At 37.8% G+C, this 21,962-nt stretch overlaps 1 protein-coding gene and 1 pseudogene across 2 annotated transcripts in view; one reads left to right on the plus strand and one right to left on the minus strand.

Moving 5' to 3' along the window:
* The window catches only part of Chsy3 (chondroitin sulfate synthase 3), a 242,845-nt gene that overhangs the window by 50,309 nt on the left and 170,574 nt on the right, over positions 1-21,962 (plus strand). The gene's annotated exons all lie outside the window — the stretch shown is intronic.
* LOC110285086 lies at positions 18,594-19,891 on the minus strand (annotated as a pseudogene).

Here is a 21,962-nt window from a genome sequence, read left to right on the forward strand (position 1 = left end):
GTGTGTGTGTGTGTGTGTGTGTGTGTGTGAGTGTGTGTGTGTGTGTGTGTGTGTGTGTGCAACATGGATAATGGACTATCAGGCCACACAAATGTGAGCCATAGCCTTAACAGGTTCTGTTGTATTTGTGCCTTTTCAGCTAAAAGAAACAGTGCCCATCTCACTGAGACTTGAGTGACTGGGATTGTGACAATCTTTTTAGTGTGTTTATATAATATGAAGCTGTGACAAGAAGGTTTTTTTTTACATGCTCATTTTATATCTCTGTAAAGTATGAGAAATAACAAATGATTATAGAATAACAGCTAGGAAAACATTACAGAGTGGGTGTATGCCAGAACCAAAAGGGTAGAGTATGTCCCTTTTATTTAACCTGGGGATTCAACGTAGTTTGTCTTTGGAATAACCCAGTGTCATGTGAACAACTGGAACTCAGAAAACAGTTGCCGAATTGCAGCCATCAGTGCACAGCAGGCAAATAAATCATCCGCAAGGCCCACGGTCTTCTCAGGCCGGAGTCCTCCCCTGCTGCAGATTGGCCAGGTAGCCTTGTCTTCTGTGGTCTTCTGCATAATCACTGAATAAAGTGAGACTGGATCACTGAGACATTAGAACATTGCATAGATGTTAACATGTTTCTGAATAGACATTGTAATAGACGAAAATGATACTTTTTTTTTTCTTTTCTGATTTAGCTTATTTTAGAGGTATGAAATTGTAGTAATTCCAGGATGTGCCTTTTGCTCACAGTGTGGGAACTGTCTTCTTCATGTTCACAAAGATTCTTTCCTAAGTGAGGGCTTTTGCAGCGCTGTAGAAGCCCTCAGTTTTATCCAGTGTCTAACTGAGAGAAAGAGAAAAAAATCACTAACCCATTATTGAGGATTAGTTTTCGTGAAATGGTTTTATTTCTGTAAAGGAGAGGAGAAAAAGTCCTGAGAAGTGACAATGTGGAAGCCAATGCCTGGCGTAATTCCCTTTCTCAGTGACCACACTGTCCCCACACACTGAAGACACTGTAAGTCACTTCATACTTAAAGTCAAAGGACTCCTTGTGTAGGGTCTCAACGTGTCTAGTGTTACTGTTGCCTAAAGCAATTTAAGAACGCAGTAAATGAATGATTCTGACCATCTTCTATTTATGTAGCCAGTGTAGAGTGACCGGGTTGTAATGGAAAAGGCACTCAGAGTCAAAGGCCCTTGTGTTTAAAGTCAAATTTCACTACTCAACTCACTGCAGGGTCCTCATGTATGAAATAATAATAATAATATCACAAGCCTCTAGTTTAAAGTGTTCAGAACACATTTATAGAGACTAAGAAAGAGTTCAAAGGAAGAAAATCGAATCAGGAAATAGTCTTATACATCTGTCTAAAAAGTTACTATTTGGTCCAGGAGTTACAAAACAGGTGGGGACCACATTTATGTGACAATGCTTAGAGTTTTCATGGAAAACTCTCATAGGTATGTTTCCCTCTCTGTCTCTGTCTGTGTCTTTGTCTTTCTCTGTCTCTGTCTCTCTTTCACTCTCTCCGTGTGTGTTGTTCTCTTTCCAATATTCTTTAAAGAGAATAAAACAAATTCATTTCTGTACACATTGAAGAGTGTCTTCTGCTGTTCTTTTTTCTGGGTAATATGACATTTATTTAAAAGCTCTGCTATTTAGCAGTCACTGCTATTTGGTTCCATAACAACCTCACTAATTACCCGAGAAAGCCAAATGTGATCTGGGCTTTCTTGGCAAAGGGATATTGACTTTCATTAAGGCTGAATTGCAATACAGACCTTTAAGCCTTTATCTGCATCCCATTAATTGGCATTTGATTTGGGAAAGTGGCTATTAATTATACAGAAGATGGTGAGTGAGGAGAAAGAATCATTCAAAGACAATCCATGTTTAAACCTGACCGTGTCTTCAAGCATTATACTCTACATCTGGCAGCCATTAATTTGCCTAAGTGTTTGGAATCAACTATAGTAAGGGCTTTTAAAGGACACATCTAGAAATGACATTAATGTCTGGATTTTTTTCACTTAACTTAATGCTAAGACATCTTTATTATGTTTGCATGGCTGTTTTGGTTGAAGTCACAAGAAAGGCACACATGTAATCTTGAGATATTACAGATTGGTTCATATGAATCAAATCCACTTCCATAAGTAGGATAGTGACTACTTTTAAACTCCACTGGCTCTTAAAATAGTATGTTTCCTAAATATAATGGTTCATGGAGAATCAATCCTCACACCTATTGTGAGATTTCAGCAAGTCAATTGTGTCTTGTTAAATATACACCATTTGGAATTCCATTCGAGTGACACACTTTAAAAACCCATATATAGAAATAGCTAGAAATTAACATGCATTAAATCGGATTGAACCCTCACTTTTAAATTTTATCTGTGTAATGAGTGCTTTTACAATTTGGCCATGTATTTTCAAGTTTGGTCTTTTAAAAGATGGTCTCCAAATTTTTAATTTACAACTAATGGCCCCTCTGAATTAAGTACAACGTTACTTTTAAGTACAAGAGCCTAATGCACAGTGATCATTGCCATGTAATTGTTATAGCCATTATCTACTGAAAGAATTAACTCATTCTCTGATAGTCATTTTGAAATGCTCAATTAGTTGTTTCTAACTGTAACAATCCTGCTATGCTATACACCATTAAAAGTCAGGTCTCCTTTCCAACTGCACCTCTGTGCCTCTTAACTGTCCTCTGGGCAGCACGTTCTTCCTAGAAAAGTGCTCCCGTGCCCACTATTCTATGTTCTACCTCTGTGAGACCACCTCCTTAGCTGCTCTGTGTGAGTGAGCTTAGCTGCTTGCTCTGTGTGAGATCATATTGTATTTGTTTTCTCTGTGGCCTGTTTATCTCTGTGTGTATGAACATGTGCACACATGCATCTGTTTGTATGGGTACATATGCAGGTGGGTGTTATGTACATGTGGAAGCCAGACAGATGCAAGGGTCATTTTTCAGGAATCACACACCTATTCATTGAGGGAAGATTCTCTCATGGAATCTGTCAAGTAGGGTAAACAGAATGACCAAGCACCTAGAGATGTGGCATTCTCCACCTCCCTACCACTGGGGTTAAAATGTGCATTATTACACCTGACTTCCTGTTTTGTTGTGAGTTCTAGGGAGTCGAACTTACGTTCTTGTGCTTGCGGAACAAGCTCTTTTCAACTGCAATCTCCCTAGTCACTGTGTGGTCTGTCTTTAAAGGAAAAATTACTATATGTAACTGTGTGCTATATCTGCACAATTTTCCAGTGTTGAATCTATTTCTCATGATGCAGTTCTCAAACTGGCTTTGAATATTACGTGCTACTCTTAAAGTTACATTGGAGACAGGAGGGTAGAGGGTTTTCCAGCTCCTCCTGTGGTATGGTAGGTGTTTAGTCACGTGATCAGCACTCTGTGATAGAATCCCCCAGCAAATGGGCCACTGTGAGCTTAGAACATTTTCTTGAGATTTTTCCAGCTGCAGAGAGCAGTCAAAGCTTTCCAAAGTGTGGTAGTAGCATTGTCTACCTTAATGGGAAGTCGGGTTCCTTAGTGCAGATTTTCTAGCAAGACCCTAGACTTCTCTGCTAAGCTCTCTGGAGATCCTGACACTGCATTTAATCCACCTTTGGGGATCTTTAACCAGTGACTTCTCTTTGTGGCATTTTGGATTGTGTCTTATTTCTATGAATATTTTACAATTATTGTATATGATATACAGCTAAGTCAATGTTGGTATATGTTTTTCAGCATTATTATTTATAGGGCAATGGAAGTAAAGGGACATTAAAATATTAAATATTAAAATAATGCTTCAAAATTTTATCTGTGCTTAAATACACAAAGATAAAGACAGACACACAGACACACATAGTTGAGAGGGCATACAGGTAGAGTTAAGTACATGGGTGTAAATTTGGAACCAATTTCTGAAATCAACATAAATACTGTGATATTTTAAGTAGTTGATACAATTTCCATTATTAATGCAATGATTTATTCATTAATGGTTAATTATAAGGCATTACTTAGTATAATTAAATGGGTCATGTTTTATGATGCATATTTTCTTCAACTAAGCATTAGCTAATTGTAGCTAAGTCATTGTGTGTACTGATTGCCTGCTACACTCATTTTCTTACTCTTTACAGACATTTAATTTGAAATACATCTTGTGTGAATCAGTTATTTTCCTCGCTTCCGAGTGATTTTGAGCTTAAATGAAAGTTTTTCTTTTTCTCCAAAATTTAATTTATTTCATTTTACATAAAGAATATGTAATTTCAAAGCACAATATAAGTGGTTTTGCATGATATGAGTCTAAAATATATTCTCCACCATCTTACACGCTTTCATATTTTATTCAGTTACACTCGTTTGGATAAGGTACCCATTAGTCTATTTCTATAGTAGTTGAAGGTCAGCCAGAAGTATAAGCTTGAGCACAATGCCCTATTTTAATTAATGCAGTAGGTCAGCTTCTGTTGAGTCAAAAGAAAATAAGACCTATTCAACCGAAAGCTAGTGGACCATTGTGCACATACTTATTTGTGGGCTGAATTTACTTTAATTGCTTGGAGTTTTCTCAACACTCCGAGCCAATTCCTAGCAAGGTTTCTTGCCATATATTATCTGCCTGCTTGTATGGATTCATCCACCCAACTCCTGTCTTCCTGCAAAGCTGTATCTTCCTCAGCCTTTAGATCCCTGTTGATTCAAGTCCTAGCTCACCTTGGCTTTGTCAGTGTGTTTAACGTAGGGCTTCACCTCAGCCTTTTACCTGCTGTTTCCTGAAGCCTTATCATCACTTGCATGTGGCTGTTTACTTGCTTCTTGTCTGTCTGCCTTCCCCACTGTACTGCAAGCAACTTGAAAACATCTCTCTAGCAAACGTTTGCCTAAGCAGAACATAGTGGAATACCTGGTCTATAAGAGAACTTAAAAGTATGTATTGTAAGGAAAGAATGGATGGGGAGATGGACAGTAAAAGCTTTTGAGTAGAGGGAGATGGAACGTCCATACAGTGCTAACGTTAAATTCTGCCTGTCTGCTCATTGGCAAGTAGTAAATACACTTTAGTACTAATTGAACACTCATTTAAACTCATTTAAACTATATAAGCAGAACTGATGAATTGGATGGAGGACAGTGTGGTTTGTGTTGGTTTCTGAGGAGTTTGCACTTTGCCTGCTGTGTTGTATGTGACTTGTTCAACGCCTTAAATGTCATCTTCTTTCTTAATTTTGAGTACATTTTATTCTTTTCATTCCACAAAGAATAATTTGTGAGTATAAATTTTTTAACAATGTTATAATCTGCTTTAACATTTTTTTTACCATGCTACCAGAAAACAATATGATTTGAGTTTGTGAAGTGCCAAACTTGATGAAGTATTCGGTAGCATTGGAGATAAAAAGGAGTCACTGGGCCCAATTCTTAAGTTATGTAGTTAAATGTAGTTTAAAATGCCTCTATTAGATAAGTTATTAATAAAGCTGGAAGATTAAAATTGACTTCCATTTGTACTTAGACACATACCATTATCAAATTCCTTAGTATTCTACTTTAAAATAGAAGAAAAAGTTATGGGAGAATTAAAATACTTTCAATTTAGAGGGCATGTGATAGTTACACCCTGATAATTAAAAGTAAGAGAATTCCCAGACAGTATGTTCTCTAAAATGTAATAAGGTAGAAATAGCTTTGCATATATTTGAATCTTCATGATAACAATTTTTGTGATTGCATTTTAAATTTCACAGTGAAAAATCATTTTTCAGTGCATCATTTAATTAGTCAAAACAGTGTAAGCATTAAATAATAATAAAATATGTATTAGTTTTCATTTTTATTGTCTCATCCCATTTATTTAATTTTGTAAATTCTCTAGTTATTGAGTAACAAGACTAACATAAAACTAAATGCCATTGATTGAATTACTTTTTCCATTATATTTCTGTGCAACAATGTAGACATTTTAAATATATTACACAATCACTTTGCAAAAGAGCATTAATATCTATATTTTACAAATAAGAAAATTGTGTGCCCAAATCACTGTCCTAAAACTATATTGCTACAGAAAAAAAAATCCTGGAATGGATTGATGTGTCTTTAAATTCATATATTGTATCATATAGTTTCTGGAAAATACCATCTTCACATAAAATAATATTCAGACACACTCTTAGTTTGCACTTTCCATTCAGTAAATCAGCAAGCATTTATATGGGTTACTGGTACTATGGCTAGTTGAAAACCCTCCATGAGTCTTGTCTCCAGAGACCTCATTGTGTAGAGTAAGATTGTTGCTGGCAGCTGTGAATTTCCACGCATGCTTTTGTTCTTCTGGGACTTCAGCAACACTGTTTTACTCATTGCTTCATCTCTAGTTAATTCAAGTCTGAATGGTCCGCTTCCCTTAGAACAACCCTCAGTGATCCTTACAAAATAGTGTTGGCAGGAGACAGTTTCCCCTTATGAATCAGGTGGGAAATTTGACCGAGTCCAAGCAGGTGATTGACATAGAGAACGCAGTGTTGTCTGATACCCTCAGAATATATGAATTATTTAAAGTGACTAACTGTGTCATCATCTATCAGCAGGATTAAAACCACTTCAGATCTCCAGTGTCCACTTTGTCTTTAAGTCCTAAAGACTAGTTACCTGATAGAAGGTCTTGGGTGGGTGGGGGGTTGGCAATGTGCATGAGGTGTTCTCTGTGCTCGCGGCGATTTTACTGCATTGGCAGATCCCTATGAGTTATTGCGCCTCAGAACTATTTTAGCCTATCTTGTTTTTCACAGTTCTTTGTTCTCTCAACCTTTGCATGATCATTTATCTTCATCCTCTTCATGACTTGATTTTCAAATAAACTGTAGACATGCAATGATTAAGGTTCTTACTCACACACTCATTCACTTTCTGTTGAAATATCTAGTAGTATATATCAACAAGCATCATATAATGTCTATACACAAGTGGCATTTAATATCTACTTATTGTTGCAGGATATTTGATAACACCATGAAACCTGAGATTGTGTTATTTACCGAAAACACCTGTCTGTTGTGCTGTGGCTCAGCCCTTAACACACATCTTTAATCCCTCTGGTTGGAATACAGACAACCCTTAGTGCATACCTTTAATCCCAAACAATAAAGGTGAAGTTGGTTTGTAGAAGGAAGCACCCAGGTTTGAAGGTGATGTATAATTGAATGGCGGACAAAGTGAATAATTAGAGAAAGATTTGACAGAATAGGATATACCCCATTCTCATGAGAAGAGAGAGGAAAAGGAAGTTACTTAAGAGAGAAGAGAAGGCCGAAGAGGGAGGAAGGAAGAGGAAACCGTTTTATTGGGCGAGCTTTACAGAGAAAGGTTGAAGAGAGAATGAGCTAGGCACAGGTGAAGACAGAATGAGCCAGAGACTGAGAGAGCCAGGAGATTCAAAACAATTGCCAGAATTAGAAAGGAGGCCAAGCAGAGAAATTCAGTAAGAAACTAGGAGAAGCTAGATTGAGTCAATCAGCTTGGGGAGGAGTTTGAGCCAGAGTCCAGAAAGAGCTAGAAAGAGTGAGCTTATTCAGCAATAAGTCTTAGATGCTGAAAACAGTCTAGGTCTAGATAAGATTGCACAGAGGCTAGAAACTTCCTGGAAGATGCCTGGGATAACAGACAGAGGCAGTAAGCCTCTGAGACAACTATCAATAGGAGTATAAAAGTTACACTTACAAGTTATATTTAATAAACTGAATTCCCAAGTAAGGATTATAGTTCCTCGATAATATTAGTAATATTCATTTAACTTCTTTCAGGTTGGGACTTTGTTAGATTAAAAGGGAGAAACTATTTTTTGAGACTAAGAAGAAATACTTAATTAGTGATACCTACTTGTCAATCAGACAGAGAGCTAAGGATACAAGCATTCTGCTTGGATTGAATCATAGTGTGACAGTGTCTTACACTTGATTTCATGCTTTAATTTTGACAATCCACAAAAGCTCAATTGATTCCATTTTTTTTTTTATAAAAAGAACTTGTCATGCTGAAATCCATTAAAGGCTTAACTGAACATGAAATGTATGTATAATGTCATCATTAAGAATATGTGCACTGTTATTATGTTCCATTTAAGCTAACTTTCTTTTTGGATTTTTATCACAGGCTGAGTACCTTTAGTTTTGTTTGTCTTTAAGAGATAATAAAGATTGCCTACGCCTAATTTCTTTAAATAACTCACTATCAGGACACCATCTGTAAATGTATCCATATATTTTTTCATGTTTTTGGTGATCTAAGAGACAGGTATAATATATTAGAGTAATAGTTTTTATTAACCCAATACCGAGTTTTCAAATTACTCTTTGTACTGAACAATGTCTGGGGATGAAGGGGTGACTGTTTTCTGTGTCTTGGGTTAATAGTTGTTGTTATTTAAATGAGAAATGTCCTTATAGAATCATGTATTTGAATGATCATTCCCATGTTCATGGGGATATTTGAGAGAGTCTATGTAACCATTGGGAGGTTGAGCCTTACTGGTCGAAGTTCATCACAGAGGAGGAGAGCTTTGAGATGAGGTCACTCAGCTTCTTGCTCTTGCCAACTGCTGCCATCCTACCCTACAGTTATGGACTCTCGATCCTGAACTGTAAGCCAAATAAACACTTCCTTAGTCATGGACTTTTATCCCTGCAACAAAATGTAACTGGTACAGCAGTGTTCTCCTCATTTCTGCCTTGTATCTTACCTTCCAGCTGGAGTGACTGTCTTCTGCTTTGTGTACAAAATTGGGCTAAATGCTGTCACTCAACCCTCTCCAGAGAGAGAAAGCCTATATTTTTCTTAGTGTTGTATTTTAGTGTACTTTTTCACCCCACAACCCAGTTTTTTTTTTGTTTCCTTGCTTGTTTTGCTTAAACTACGAATGTATTTTGTTGTATTATAATGCACTTTCTTTTTCTTTTTTCTTTTTTTTATTAGATATTTTCTTTATATATATTTCAAATGTTATCCCGTTTCCTAATTTCCTCTCCGAAAATCCTCTATCCCCTCCCAACTCCCCTTGCTCCCCAACATACCCACTCTTGCTTCCTGAGCCTGGCATTCCCTACCCAGGCCATTCCAAGATCCAAACATTCTAAATAATCCCACCATCTAAACAGATTTCTAGAGACTCAGAAAGATAAAAGGATGAAAACCGTGGGAGTAGACAGGGGCTGGCAGGGAGACACTGAATTTCTATCTTAATAGTGTTTCTCTTACTGATTGCAGTTTGTGAGGTTTCAGGATTCTTGGAAGATTTCTCATCTAATCCTTTCCACCTGCATGTTTAGAAGAAAACATCGTGGTCTTTTAGTATAATCTAAAAATTCTTGGTAGCAGAGGCTCCTCTTATCCGACAAGTATCCTAGTGTCTGTTTCAGAAGCTTGTGACCACAGCTCCGATGACATCTCATCTCTGCTGTGTGTGTGCCATCATGTGTCTATGTCTAGATGAATATTACAAACCACTCATTCTCCCATCTGCTCACCCAGAGCACTCTGAAAGCAGACTTGTAATCAATGAACAATGTTCTGAGAAGTGCTTCTGTGTTTGTCCAGAATGCCCTGCTCCCACCTGATGCCTTTTCCAGTACTTTCTGCTGCCTTTGTCTTGTTCTCTGCCTTCTTTCCTATCTCACTACTGTTTCTAGGCTTCTCTGGCCTCTTTAGCTCAATTTCCGTTTGATCTTTAGCTCACTGACCAGGTCTTATGATGAGTCACACTCATTAGCCCAACTCATGTTGTGTCTCATGCCTTTTGTCTGTTGCTCTAACCTTTTGGTCATAGTGGTCATGTGGTTCTCGGTGTCTCTGCTAGATTTGATGGCTCTGTAATTAAGCGTGAGTTAATTTTTTTGCCGTTCTGTTTATGAAACCTCTATGTCATACATTCTGTCTCTGCTGATTATGCCTTGTTAGCGATATAATCCTATCAGCTATAATCACTGATACATATCCGTACATCACCACATGTGTCTCTGAAATAACTCATTCCTCTTTTATTTGTTACACTTCTTAATAAAGTTAGAAACTTCAGAGCCCCGTGAATTTTCAAAACTTAGCTACCTCTAACTGCATATTCAAATAATCGAACAACTTCTGCTTCTTTTTATGTCTCTGAATTATGTTCCTACATAACTAGCTACTTTCTGCATATAAAATTCTTATTCCTGTTCTAATGAATACAAAGTGTTTCCTTTCAAATTGCGGCTGAGTTTTAAAGATAATTTTAGATGCAATTTACCTCATTCATGATTTGAAAATGATTATATACATTCTTACTTCCTAATACTCCCATTGTTTGATTGCTGTTAGGAATTGTCAGTAGTCTCTATTGTCCTGTAAAACATCTTTTCCGTAGTTTTTATATGCAGAGCCTTGATCAAGGACCTCATTACCTTCCCTGGAGGAATGAGGACCTGGCTTCTTATGCATATCCTCTTGCCAAGTGAGCACTTTTATAGTTATCTTTTTAAAATATGTCACTCTGGATAAGGTACTTTTAAACTTAAAATCATTCATTGTCTTGAAAAAAAAAAAAAGCACGATCTATTTCTGCTTACTTTCTCAAAAAAATTGCCCTGCTCCCAGGAAAGTTAAACGACTGTGACATAATGTATACTGGCACTTGGTTCACAATGCCATGAATTTTTATTTTACTTTGTTTGTTTGTTTGTTTGTTTTGGTTTTTCGAGACAGAGTTTCTCTGAATAGCCCTGGCTGTCCTGGAACTCACTTTGTAGACCAGGCTGGCCTTGAACTCAGAAATTTGCCTGCCTCTGCCTCTTGAGTGCTGGGATTAAAGGACTGCGCCACCACACCCAGCTTACTTTTTTATTTTTATTTTTTATTTTTTTTTTATCTTGTGTCCTTGGTCTGGAATACTCTGATTTGGTCTGATTTGCAAAAGCCCATTTGCCCTAAATTCTTCATAGATTGACCATTTCTCAATTTTCAGTAGTCATAAAACTATTTTATTATTTAAAATCACTTAATATCTTAAAGTCGAAAATTCACCGAATATATTGAGGGCAAATTATATTGTCCCTTAAGTACAGTATCTCCTGAGAGCTCTTAATTGCTGGGGATGCCATTAGCAATTGCATCCCATTACACTGAGTTAGCTACACTCTGACCCCCTCTTTGTAAATCACCTCCGAGGAATGGAATGTGCCAGTCTGGGTGTGTAACTCATCACCACAGTACTGAGAAGTTCATCGTCTGTGAGGCAGGATTGTCCGGGCATGGGGATGCTGTGAGTTTTCACATGGGTTTGCTCTGTCAGAGGGACCGTTATTCTAAGTGCGAGTATTGAAATAGGTTTAAGTTCACTCCTAACCTGCAGCTGCTAACCTGTGAACCGGGAGTGTAAAACAGCAGAACCACTTGAATTGCCTTTGGTGAAATGAAAGCATTATGGCTGAGAAGCAGCTGCAAGACCTCTGGTTCTTACTCCTCCCCAGGGCTGTCGAGCAGATGGATAGGTGGGACACTTGGAGATCTGCCTTTCTGGCAGAGAGAGTCAATACAGAGAATGCGATTCAGGAACAGAAAATAGAGCTCACATCTCCATCCTTGAGTGTAGGGGATAACAGCGGCAGAAAGATTCACAACTGCTTTCTAGATATCAGGTACCTTAGGGTATCCTTTGCTCTTTTCCTGTATCAAGAATCAAAAGCAGTGATTTAAACTGGGATGCGCATTACCAGAGTAGGGAAATATCGTTCCACAGGCTGAGGTGTGGCAGAGGTCTTAAAGTAATCTGAGAACTGTCCTGAGCTGAGTTTCAGTCCCAGAACTTGCTGTTTTCCCATTTGACATTTATCCAAAATGCATTCTTAAGGACAAAATGATTTGGATTTCTTGTGGAAACTGGCTCCCCAAAACAGGGAAAACACACACACACAAAGGAATTCAAGAAGATATATTAGTAATTAATGCAAAGGTTTTTTATTTACTTCAATGGTTGCTGTGACAAAATTCCTGGCAAGAAGCCACTTGGAATTTATTTTGAAAAGAATTTTGTTTTGTCTGAGATCTGGTCTGTCCAGATAGAAGGCATGGTACAGACACCGAATGGCTGCTCACAATTTGTCTATACACGGGAAGCACACAGAGGTGAGTACTGGGCTCAGCCAGCTTTCTGTTTTATTCCTCTGTTATTCAATTCCCAATCTATGGGTGAGTCCTTCCTCCTAAGTTAAAACCTTTGAAACACCCACATGGACACACCCAGAAGTGTGTCTCATAGATGATGAGATGAGGATTCAGAATTCAGCCATCCCAAAAGGCAGGCATCTGAAGTAGAAGTGATATGTTTAAATACTAAGTAGCCACAATATGATGGCATATAAGCAAGCTCACATGAACGCTGTATTAGGGACCATCTATCCTGAATGTAAGCAGCTCAGAATCCAGCAGCCCTTTGTGCATATGCTACATCTCCACTAAATAAATAGAATATTTTTTCACCTAATGTCACCCAATGCTTGTTTAGATTATATGTAACATACTTTAAAAAATACTGATATGTAGTATAAGAGCACACATACTCACACACACACGCACACACATGAAACATTCTCAATAACTATAGAGACATATTTTAAAACAACGTAGTAATCAAAGAATTTCCCAGGTGTATGGATTCCAGAAGTAGTTACTTATTTCAAGCAAGTTTTTTTGTTTTTGCTGTGAAGAAATAAAAGATTTCAAAATATCAAGTTTTATTATAACCATAAAGGTGTTGGTGAAATGATTAAGACTAAAGTTTTAATTTAAAATAAGTCTTTTAAATGAATTTGGAAATACTGAATGATCTACTTGAATTGATTGCTTGATATACCCACTGTAGTCATAAGCAAAAGACCAGAAACAACATACTTCAGCAGAAAGATATAATAGAGATATATTTCTGAATGGAGATTTTAGTATGGCAAGATGGGAAGAATCCTTATAGATTCTTTGATCAAATCTGTTTTTGTGCCAGGCAGTGGTGGTGCATGCCTTTAATCCCAGCACTTGGGAGGCAGAGGCAGGCAGATTTCTGAGTTCGAGGCCAACCTGGTCTACAGAGTGAGTTCCAGGACAGCCAGGGCTATACAGAGAAACCCTGTCTCGAAAAAACAAAACAAAACAAAACAAAACAAAACAAAACAAAACAAAACAAAAAAACAAAACAAATAAAAACCCAAAAACAAATCTGATTTTTGTTGTTTGTTTCTTAGTTACTCGCTCTTTATTTTCCATTCAAACAGAGCATTCTTCTAGAAAGTTTACATGTTCATTCCTTATAAAGAACTCCACTGTGGTGTGGATTAAACATTAAAGTAATTTATTTTTAGGTTTTATTTTATTTCCAAGATTATTATTCATTACAAGGTTGCCTTTTAATGTTCTATTTCTCATTGAAAAAAAAGAGTCTAGTGACATATTTCGTATAATATTTAGGAATGTTTGATTTAAAAATACTGATGACTATTAAGTGCCAAATAAAGGATCTATTTTATGGGGACTGGTCTTGGTGGCATTCTAATAATCTATAGTTTAATTTAGAGCTTTTTCTTAGTATTGTTATTATGTGAATTTGGCCAGATGCATAATGACATATTTCAATACATTACCGAGCCTTTTTTGTTGTTGTTGTTTGATTTTTCGAGACAGAGTTTTCCTGTGTAGCCCTGGCTGTCCTGGAACTCACTCTGTAGACCAGGCTGGCCTCGAACTCAGAAATCTGCCTGTCTCTGCCTCCCAAGTGCTGGGATTAAAGGCAAGCACCACCAAGCCCCGCTCTTTACTGAGCTTTTGACTGCCTTACTCATTTGTTCTTCCTCCTGCCCTACACAACATTCTGCAAATCTCTGATGTGCTTTGCTATTTTGATGCTTTTCTTCTCTAACCTGTAGTTGTCTAGAGAATAGAACATATGGAATCATGGTATATAAGTACACACACACACACACACACACAGAGGTACACATAGTCTTTTCAAATTGGCTTTACTTTGTTTACAATGTGCATCTCAGAGTCTCCCATGTGTTTGTTATTGTTTTCTTAGATCAATAACTCACATTTTTGAGACAGGGTCTCATGTAGCCCAGACTGACCTTGGACTTGTTCTCTGTATGTGGATGACTGGGAACTCCAGGTCTCCTTGCTTCTCAAGAGCTTGACTTATAGGCATGCAACAACATACCAGGCTCTAGAACACATTAGGGTTTTTTGTTTTTGTTTTGTTTTGTTTTGTTTTAAGCAATTCTTATGTCCCACTGTTAAGTTCTTTGTTTACCCATTTGACCAATGACAGACATGATTTCTAATTTCAGATAATTATGCATAAGGCAGCTTTAGTTTAGTGATTTCTATGTAAATAAAAAAAATCCAACTAAAATAGATTTTAGAGATCAGAGAAAGCCCTGAGAGAGATTAAAGTCTTTAGTGACTGTGTGTGGTGACATGAGCTGGCCATTTCAAAGACCCCTGAGCCTCCGGCCCATGGAGGAATGGCAAAGCCTTCTTCCTGTGGTGAGTGAAACTGACAGACATAACAAATCCTTCCTCAGGGGACTGAGTGTGAATGTTGGCAGTGTATCCAGAAAATGTCCATCATAACTTCTCCCTTCTGGATATTTATGACTTAAAGACTGCTCCTCTACAGAGATTACTCTTAATAAGATTAGCCAAACCTACCTCCTTGATCCAGCTGAATACCATAAGCCTTGCCTCTTGATTTATCTGAATATAATGATCCCACTGTCTTGTTCAGCTCAATTAAATAACCAGGCCTCTCTGTTCAACTATAGAAAACAAATATGCTGCTCTTCCTCCATGCCATGTGGTCTCAGAACTTAGACCTGTAAATCCTAGCTTTCTTTCTGAGTGTCTGCCTGCTCCTCTTTTCTTCCTTCCCTTGCCACCTTCTTTAGGTCTGCCCCAGGAGCCATTTTTGGAGAAACAAAATCTAAATGCCAAAGAGTGTAGTTGCTGGATTCCATACAAGAATGAGTTTGTTTACTTTCTCAAGAAAATCAGCAAATTATCATCAAATTATCTTTCATGTTTGTTGTGCCATTTTGCATTCCCATCGTAAATGAAAGGGTTTCCCTGTGGTGTGCTGGCTTTGGGAATACACTGTAGTGATATGACTTGTTCTTGCAGTAATGCAATCTCTACTTTTTAAAGAAATTCATTCTTTCTACTATACCTAAACCTATACCTAGGTTTAACTTTTGTTGTCCTGTTCCATTAGTAGAGACTTCCAGTAGATGTTGAGAGACAAACCATCCTTGACTTGTTCCAGATGTTTGTGAGAAAGCCTTGAGTTTCTCACCTTTGAGCAAAATGGTTGGTGTGTGTGTGTGTTTCTCTTTTAATTCTATTACTTTTATTTTGTTAGAATCAAAAGTCATTGGTTAATAAGGAAAATAAAAGGCTTTGTTTTGGAATTTTCATATGTGTATATCCTTGTGTCTTGTTCAGATTTGCTTCCACACTGTCTTCCTCTGTTGCCACTCCTCATTTCTTGTCCTGTTCCTTCCTTCAAATAGTGCCTGCAGTTACATCCCTTATGTTGTTACTCTCTCATGTTCCCCTCCTCTCTTCTTAACTTTCTCCCTCTCATATGCCTGTCACCTCAGCTATCAATGTCATGTCATTGATAGATGAGAGAAAATGTGGTACATGTTTCCGGAGCCTTTTTTTTTTTTTATCTTGGCTACTGTTATACCTCCTAGTCCCAATTGTTTCCTGCAGATATTACAATTTCATTCCTTAAATAGATATTTGCTATTTTAATACATTTAAAAATATATATCACTTTCCTCCTTCCTTTTCCTCCCTTCGTGTCCTCTCTCAAATTGGTAGCCTCTTTTTTCAATTACCATCATTACATACACACACATTCATGAATATATATATATATATATATATATATATATATATACATATATAAATATATAATGCACAATTATATAAATACAACCTGCTGAATCAGTTTTTGTTGCTGTGCATACAATATCAGGGCCAATTACTTTGCATTGGACAAGCCACAAAGGGACTCATCTTTGGGTGAGGCTAATGGTCCATATCTTAGCTGTCATCAGTTGCTAGGAGTTCTATAGCTAGGAATGGGACCCTGTAAAATGTTGTCTTTTACCTGTGAGCATGTCTAGGAAAGACTGGTTCACAGGAGAATGCCTGGAATTCTGGTCCTTACAAGTATAGGAAACATAAGGAAGATGTCTTTGTCTTCTATGTGTTTACTGTACTTTTGAACAAATTCCTGAAATAATCTTATTCTTTTGGTGAACATGGAATAATGTCTTACAAACTTTTATATATAATTTGATCAAAAATTTCAAATAGGGTTTTTTCTTTTGGACAGTGTTGAGCTATATTTAAATTCAAATGGTATGAGCAAGTACTCTATTTAATAATACAGTTCTGTGGTGGTTTGAATAGGTTTGCCCCACTTCCCCCCATAGCCTTATGTGTTTGAATGCTTGGCCAACAGAGTGTGGCACCACTAGGAGGTGTGGCCTTATTGGAATAGGTGTGGCCTTGTTACTATGTGGGTTGGCTTTGACGTCTCCTATGCTCCAGCTCTACCCACTGTGGAATCAGAGTCTCCACGTGACTGCCTTTAGAAGACTGCCCCCTTCTGCTGCCTGCAGATCAAGATGGCTCCTTCAGCACCAAGTCTGCTTGCCTGCTGCCATGCTTTCCACTGTGATGATAATGGACTGTACCTCTGAAACTATAAACCAGTCCCAACTAAATGTTTTTCTTTGTAAGCGTTGCCTTGGTCATGGTGTCTCTTCACAGCAATGAAACCCTAACTAAGAAGTGCCTTTCATTCTGTTTAATCAATATATGTTAGTATACCATCAAATTTGAGTGAAATGGAAAAGAATGAATCAATCCATTTCCGGCTCTATATGAATTTAAGAAAATCATCAAATCAGTGTTCTTAGCAAGTTATAGAAACACCAGTACAATTAGAGTTGATCCAAGCATGCATATGTTTAATTTAAATTTCTATTTAAAGTATAATTACATCATTTTCCCTACTCTCTTATTTCCCCCATGCCTACAACATCCCTACTTCTGCCCAAATTCACTGGGCTCCTTTTCTTTTTAAACATTGTTTTTACATGTTGTACACATAAAAAAATAAACAAATATATAAATACAACCTACTGAATTAATTCACTGCTTCCTCTGTGTATACATTTCTAGAGTACTGGATAACCAATCAGACGGCTCATCTTCCTCCTGTCAGCAGTTGTTAGTTGCTTGTAGCTCTTTATCTGGGGGTGGGACCCTGTGAGGTTTTTCCCATTTCCAGTGACATGTCTACCTGTGTTAGAATTGTTCCGGCCTTATTAAGGCAGCCATGTTGTTGAGATCATGGTGTAGCTTGCCTTCACAGCAGAATTCCAGGTACTGTGGTCTGACCCTACTTTTGTGATGGTCTCTGTGCCTTAGGTGTAGGCATTGTGCTGTAGATGTAACAACTGGGGCTAGGCAGCCTACAGTCAACTGGTGGCTTCACCCACTATGGCTGTCTACAATGGTCTCCGTCTCCTGCCAAAAGAAGGTTCTTCGGTGAGGGGTGAGAGCTACACTTTATTGTGGGTATAAGGATAAATACTTATAATGCAGCTACAATTATACTGGTTTAGAAAAATAGTGTGTGTTGTGTGGATTTTTATACATGTTTTTGGTTAGGAAAGGATAATAATACAATTATTTCAAAAGAATAACATTTTTAAAGCTCCCATCTCTTCTGAAAATGTTATTATTATTTATTATTAATTATAATTGTCACAGTCTCACCAGAGCAATTTTCTGAAGGCTTAGGCTAGGGGAATCAAAAAGACTATATTCTTGCAATTTACATTTAAAAATCTTAATCCACTAACAAAACTCCAAATACTGCCCAAGACAAAGAGTGAGATTTTTTTAAAAATTGTGCTGTTTTCCATCTGAAACTATAGGGAAATGATTGTTCCTATTTACACCCAGGATGTTCTAAGCCCAGGCTCAGCATTATTGTCAATACATAACCATTGCAATAGGTGGAATTCTGTTGACTGCACATGAAGGTTGTGGTCTGCTTGGCTTCCTTATGTGTCCAAGAATCATAATATTCTCTTTTGCATGCCATGGGCGTTCAGTGTAAATACTATGAAGCTCACAGTGGTAAGGTATAGACTATTATTGTTATTGTTATTATTATTATTATTAATTTTTTAGATGGGTCTCAAAATTCTATTACAGGGTTGTTTTTTGGTTGTTTCCCATTTTAAGATATTGATTTAAAAAAACTCTCTCTTCTCTCACACACATACACACATGAAATAAATACATAAATAAATAATAAATGGCCCATAAAACATCATTCCTTTGAAGTGTTTACAGTGCACTGTTGTCATTGAACAGTCTGTTACTGTTATACCTAAATAGCCAATGTAGACAAATAGTTCTGAAAGCAGCTTTCATTACCAAGTAAGAATGGGGTGGCAGTTGTTAGGGGTAATTACGAGTGGCCTTCTGTGCAGACTTGGTGACCTTGGTAGCTCCAATAGCCCTTTTGTCTACAGCTTTGTTGGCTTGTACAGTGATTGTCTTTCTCATGTCATATACAGCAAACAAACAAACAAACAAACAAACAAAAACCACAGTGGAGGAGAGTCAGAGTAGGTATAGACACACGTGGGCTTGCCTGGGACCATAGCAACAATGCCTGCACCACCAAATTTCAGGAATTAGAGCCACCTTCCCAGTTTGTTAACAGAATGGCAATCAATTGTGTGTGTGTGTGTGTGTGTGTGTGTGTGTGTGATTTGTTTTGGTCTGGGACAGGATTTCACTACATATCTCTAGCTGTCCTAGAACTCATTATATAGACCAGGTTGGGCTTGAACTCACAGATATCTGAGTGCCTCTGTCTCCCAAGTGTTGGGATTAAAGATGTGTGTCACTGTGCTTAGCAATCAATCCTTTTTAAAGCTCAGAAAGCTTGCTAGTTATGTGAGCTAAGTGACAACCAGTACCGAGGCATAACCATCACTAATATTGCCTGAATGGTGCAGGATAATCATATTGCAGCAAAGCCAGCTGCTACCATTGATGGTCAATTTTGCTATTCCCAGAAATGTTACCATGTCTAACATTTTGGCAGGCACATTCTTTATGTTGAAACTCATTGTCCCTGGAACAATTTCACTCAAAAGCTCACGGCATATTTCAACAGATTTTACCTCAGTTGTGATATGGGGTAAGGGTAACCACCATTATCTGACTTGAAAAATATAGACTCTACTTGGTCCATAGGGATGGTACCAATAACATCAATTTTGTAGACATGTTGGAGGAACAGTTGCAAAGGCTTGTCAGTTGGATGAGTTGGTGGTAGGATACAATCCAAAGCTCCCAGCAGTATGGTCCCACTTGCATTCCCATCTTTTGAACCAAGGCATATTGGCACTTGTCTCCAGAATGTTGTCAACATTCCAACCAGAAATTGACACAAATGCTACTATGTCAGAATTGTTCCCAGTGTTCTTGATTAAGTGCTTATTTCTTTAACCATTTCCTCCTATCTTTTTTTGCCTATAGGTAGCTTGGTGGAATCTGTTTTGTTGACACCAATATTTAGCTGTTTCACACGCAGTCTGTGAGCCAGAATACCATGCTTACAGGGCTGGCATTTTTGGAGATACTGGCTTCAAATAAACCAGCACCCCCAGCAACATTCAGGATAGCAAATCAGACTGATATGTAACTGTAATGATGTTTATGATAAGATCTGTGTTCTGGAACATCAATGATAGTCACACATTTCCTGGTCTCAAATTTCTACCTTAAGATGTACATGTGATACCACACTCATGCTCATTTAAGTTTGTCCAAAGCACAGGCATACCTGAAGAAACCTTTTTCAATTTGGCCACCTCCTTTTAAAATTTTCTATTGTCTGTTTGCTGATTGCATCACATTTGTAGACCATGTCCAGTGATAACGTCCAATGGCTAGGAGTTTGCAATGGTTTTCACAACACCTGAGTTCTGACAGCAAACTCATTGTGAAAAGGCAGTAGAAGACTATTGGGAAACATCTACAGAGCCAAGGATGAACAGGAGAAAAGCATGTGTGAACACATACCTTTGATCCTGCCAGGATTTTACATGGAAACTTGTCATCGCAAGGGTGTACATTTGGGCCAGCGGGAGCAGACGACCAAAGCTTAGCCTGGGGTTAGTTGTTGGCTATAAAAATGCCTTGTTTGGAAGTGCAAAGCACTCAGCATCTATGGACCTTATAACCCATGTGATGTTACAGGTCCCGCTGCAGGTGAGAAGAACTCTGAGGAGCTGAACTTGAATGGCTCCTCCTTCCAGAATACCAGGAAGTCCTACCATGTAGCCTTCTCTCCCCCAAACAGAATGCTGCCATTTACCCCTGGAGAGACCTGTGGCCACTTCAGGCAAATTAAACTTTAATGAGACAGGAAACGTAAACAAACATAATGTGTTTTAATAGTTAGAATGCCGGATACTCGTTAAATCATATAGTCACTTTCTATACTGCTGTTGCTATGTTCCCAATGGCTCTGTCAACATTTTCAATTCTTTGGTTTTTTTGGTGACCACTCCTTTTTGCCCTTTAAAACCTTCTATGGCCAGTACCAAACCTTGGGGTTGTTTTGCTTTGAACATGGATGTTATCAGGACTTCTCAGATGACACTCCCAGCCAAGATGTTCAGACTGTGCTGTTCTTCAACAGCTGCCTATTAGACACGTCCATTGTTAGAAACTTTGTGTGTGAGGTCGGCCTTTGAATGTTGTGTGTGTGATTGCTAATTAGATTGTGTCATCTGTGTGGGATATCAATGGCACTTCAGTTTCTTGTTATCAAAACCATAAAGCAATGAGTGTGGGAGAAACAGTATTCAGGTGATGAGTTTTTCATGAGATTCAGTGCTGTGTTTTAATGGGGTTGTTGTATTTAGAAAGGATAATTTATCCCCTGTGTATCTTGTTGACAGACAGGAGGCTTTCAAAGGAGCTGTAGTTTTAGTTTCTTATGTGTTTCATTATGGCCAGAGTGAGTATTCAGCCTTGATTCCAATAAATTTTATAGGTAAACTAACCTGGTTGTGTGGACCTCAGTTTTGCATAGATTACCTTCCTGTGCTTCAGGCCCTCTAAGGCACAGCTGTAGATAGGGAGAACTCGGTGCTACTGACCTTGACCAGGGCTCTTGCTCACAGGAAGCAAGGTTGAGTTTGGTCAACAGATGAATTAAAATAGTATTTATTTAAACAAGCGGAAAGCACAACAGAATGGTGACGTTACTGCATGAAAGCATCATGCTTTTAAAGTTCTTCCCTAGATGATTAATGTAAAGCTTGGAGGCGAATTTTATCTGAATTCTCTTTAATGAGTAAAATTTGTGTGCAAAGTTTACTGTTGGTCTTCAGTACTTCTGAAGCTTACCAAACTTTTAGAAGAAAATCATCTTTTGAGATAGTATTAGTCAGTTTTTAATCTTATCACTTGGTATTGACCCAGATATTCCATTTTAGATATTAACTTATTTAAAGGGTGTCTTTATGGAGTAACTATTTTTATTTTTCTAAAGGTACTTATTTGAAACCCCTGCCTGGAATATACCCTGGAACATCCAAAATCATTCCCAAATTGGATCTTTTTTTCAGAATTTATGTGACTTTAAAACTGGCTTTGGTATATTATCACTAGAGTTTGGAAAGTTTACTCAAATTATAGTTACTGAGCAATTACAATGCAGGGGAGATGCTTTCTCTCCTGTGCTCTGGGAGCTTCTAGTATTGAAATTGTCCCATGCATCCTATCAGATCACCATGGACTAAG

This window comes from Mus caroli, chromosome 18 (assembly GCF_900094665.2).
Source record: "Mus caroli chromosome 18, CAROLI_EIJ_v1.1, whole genome shotgun sequence".
Taxonomy (NCBI): domain Eukaryota; kingdom Metazoa; phylum Chordata; class Mammalia; order Rodentia; family Muridae; genus Mus; species Mus caroli.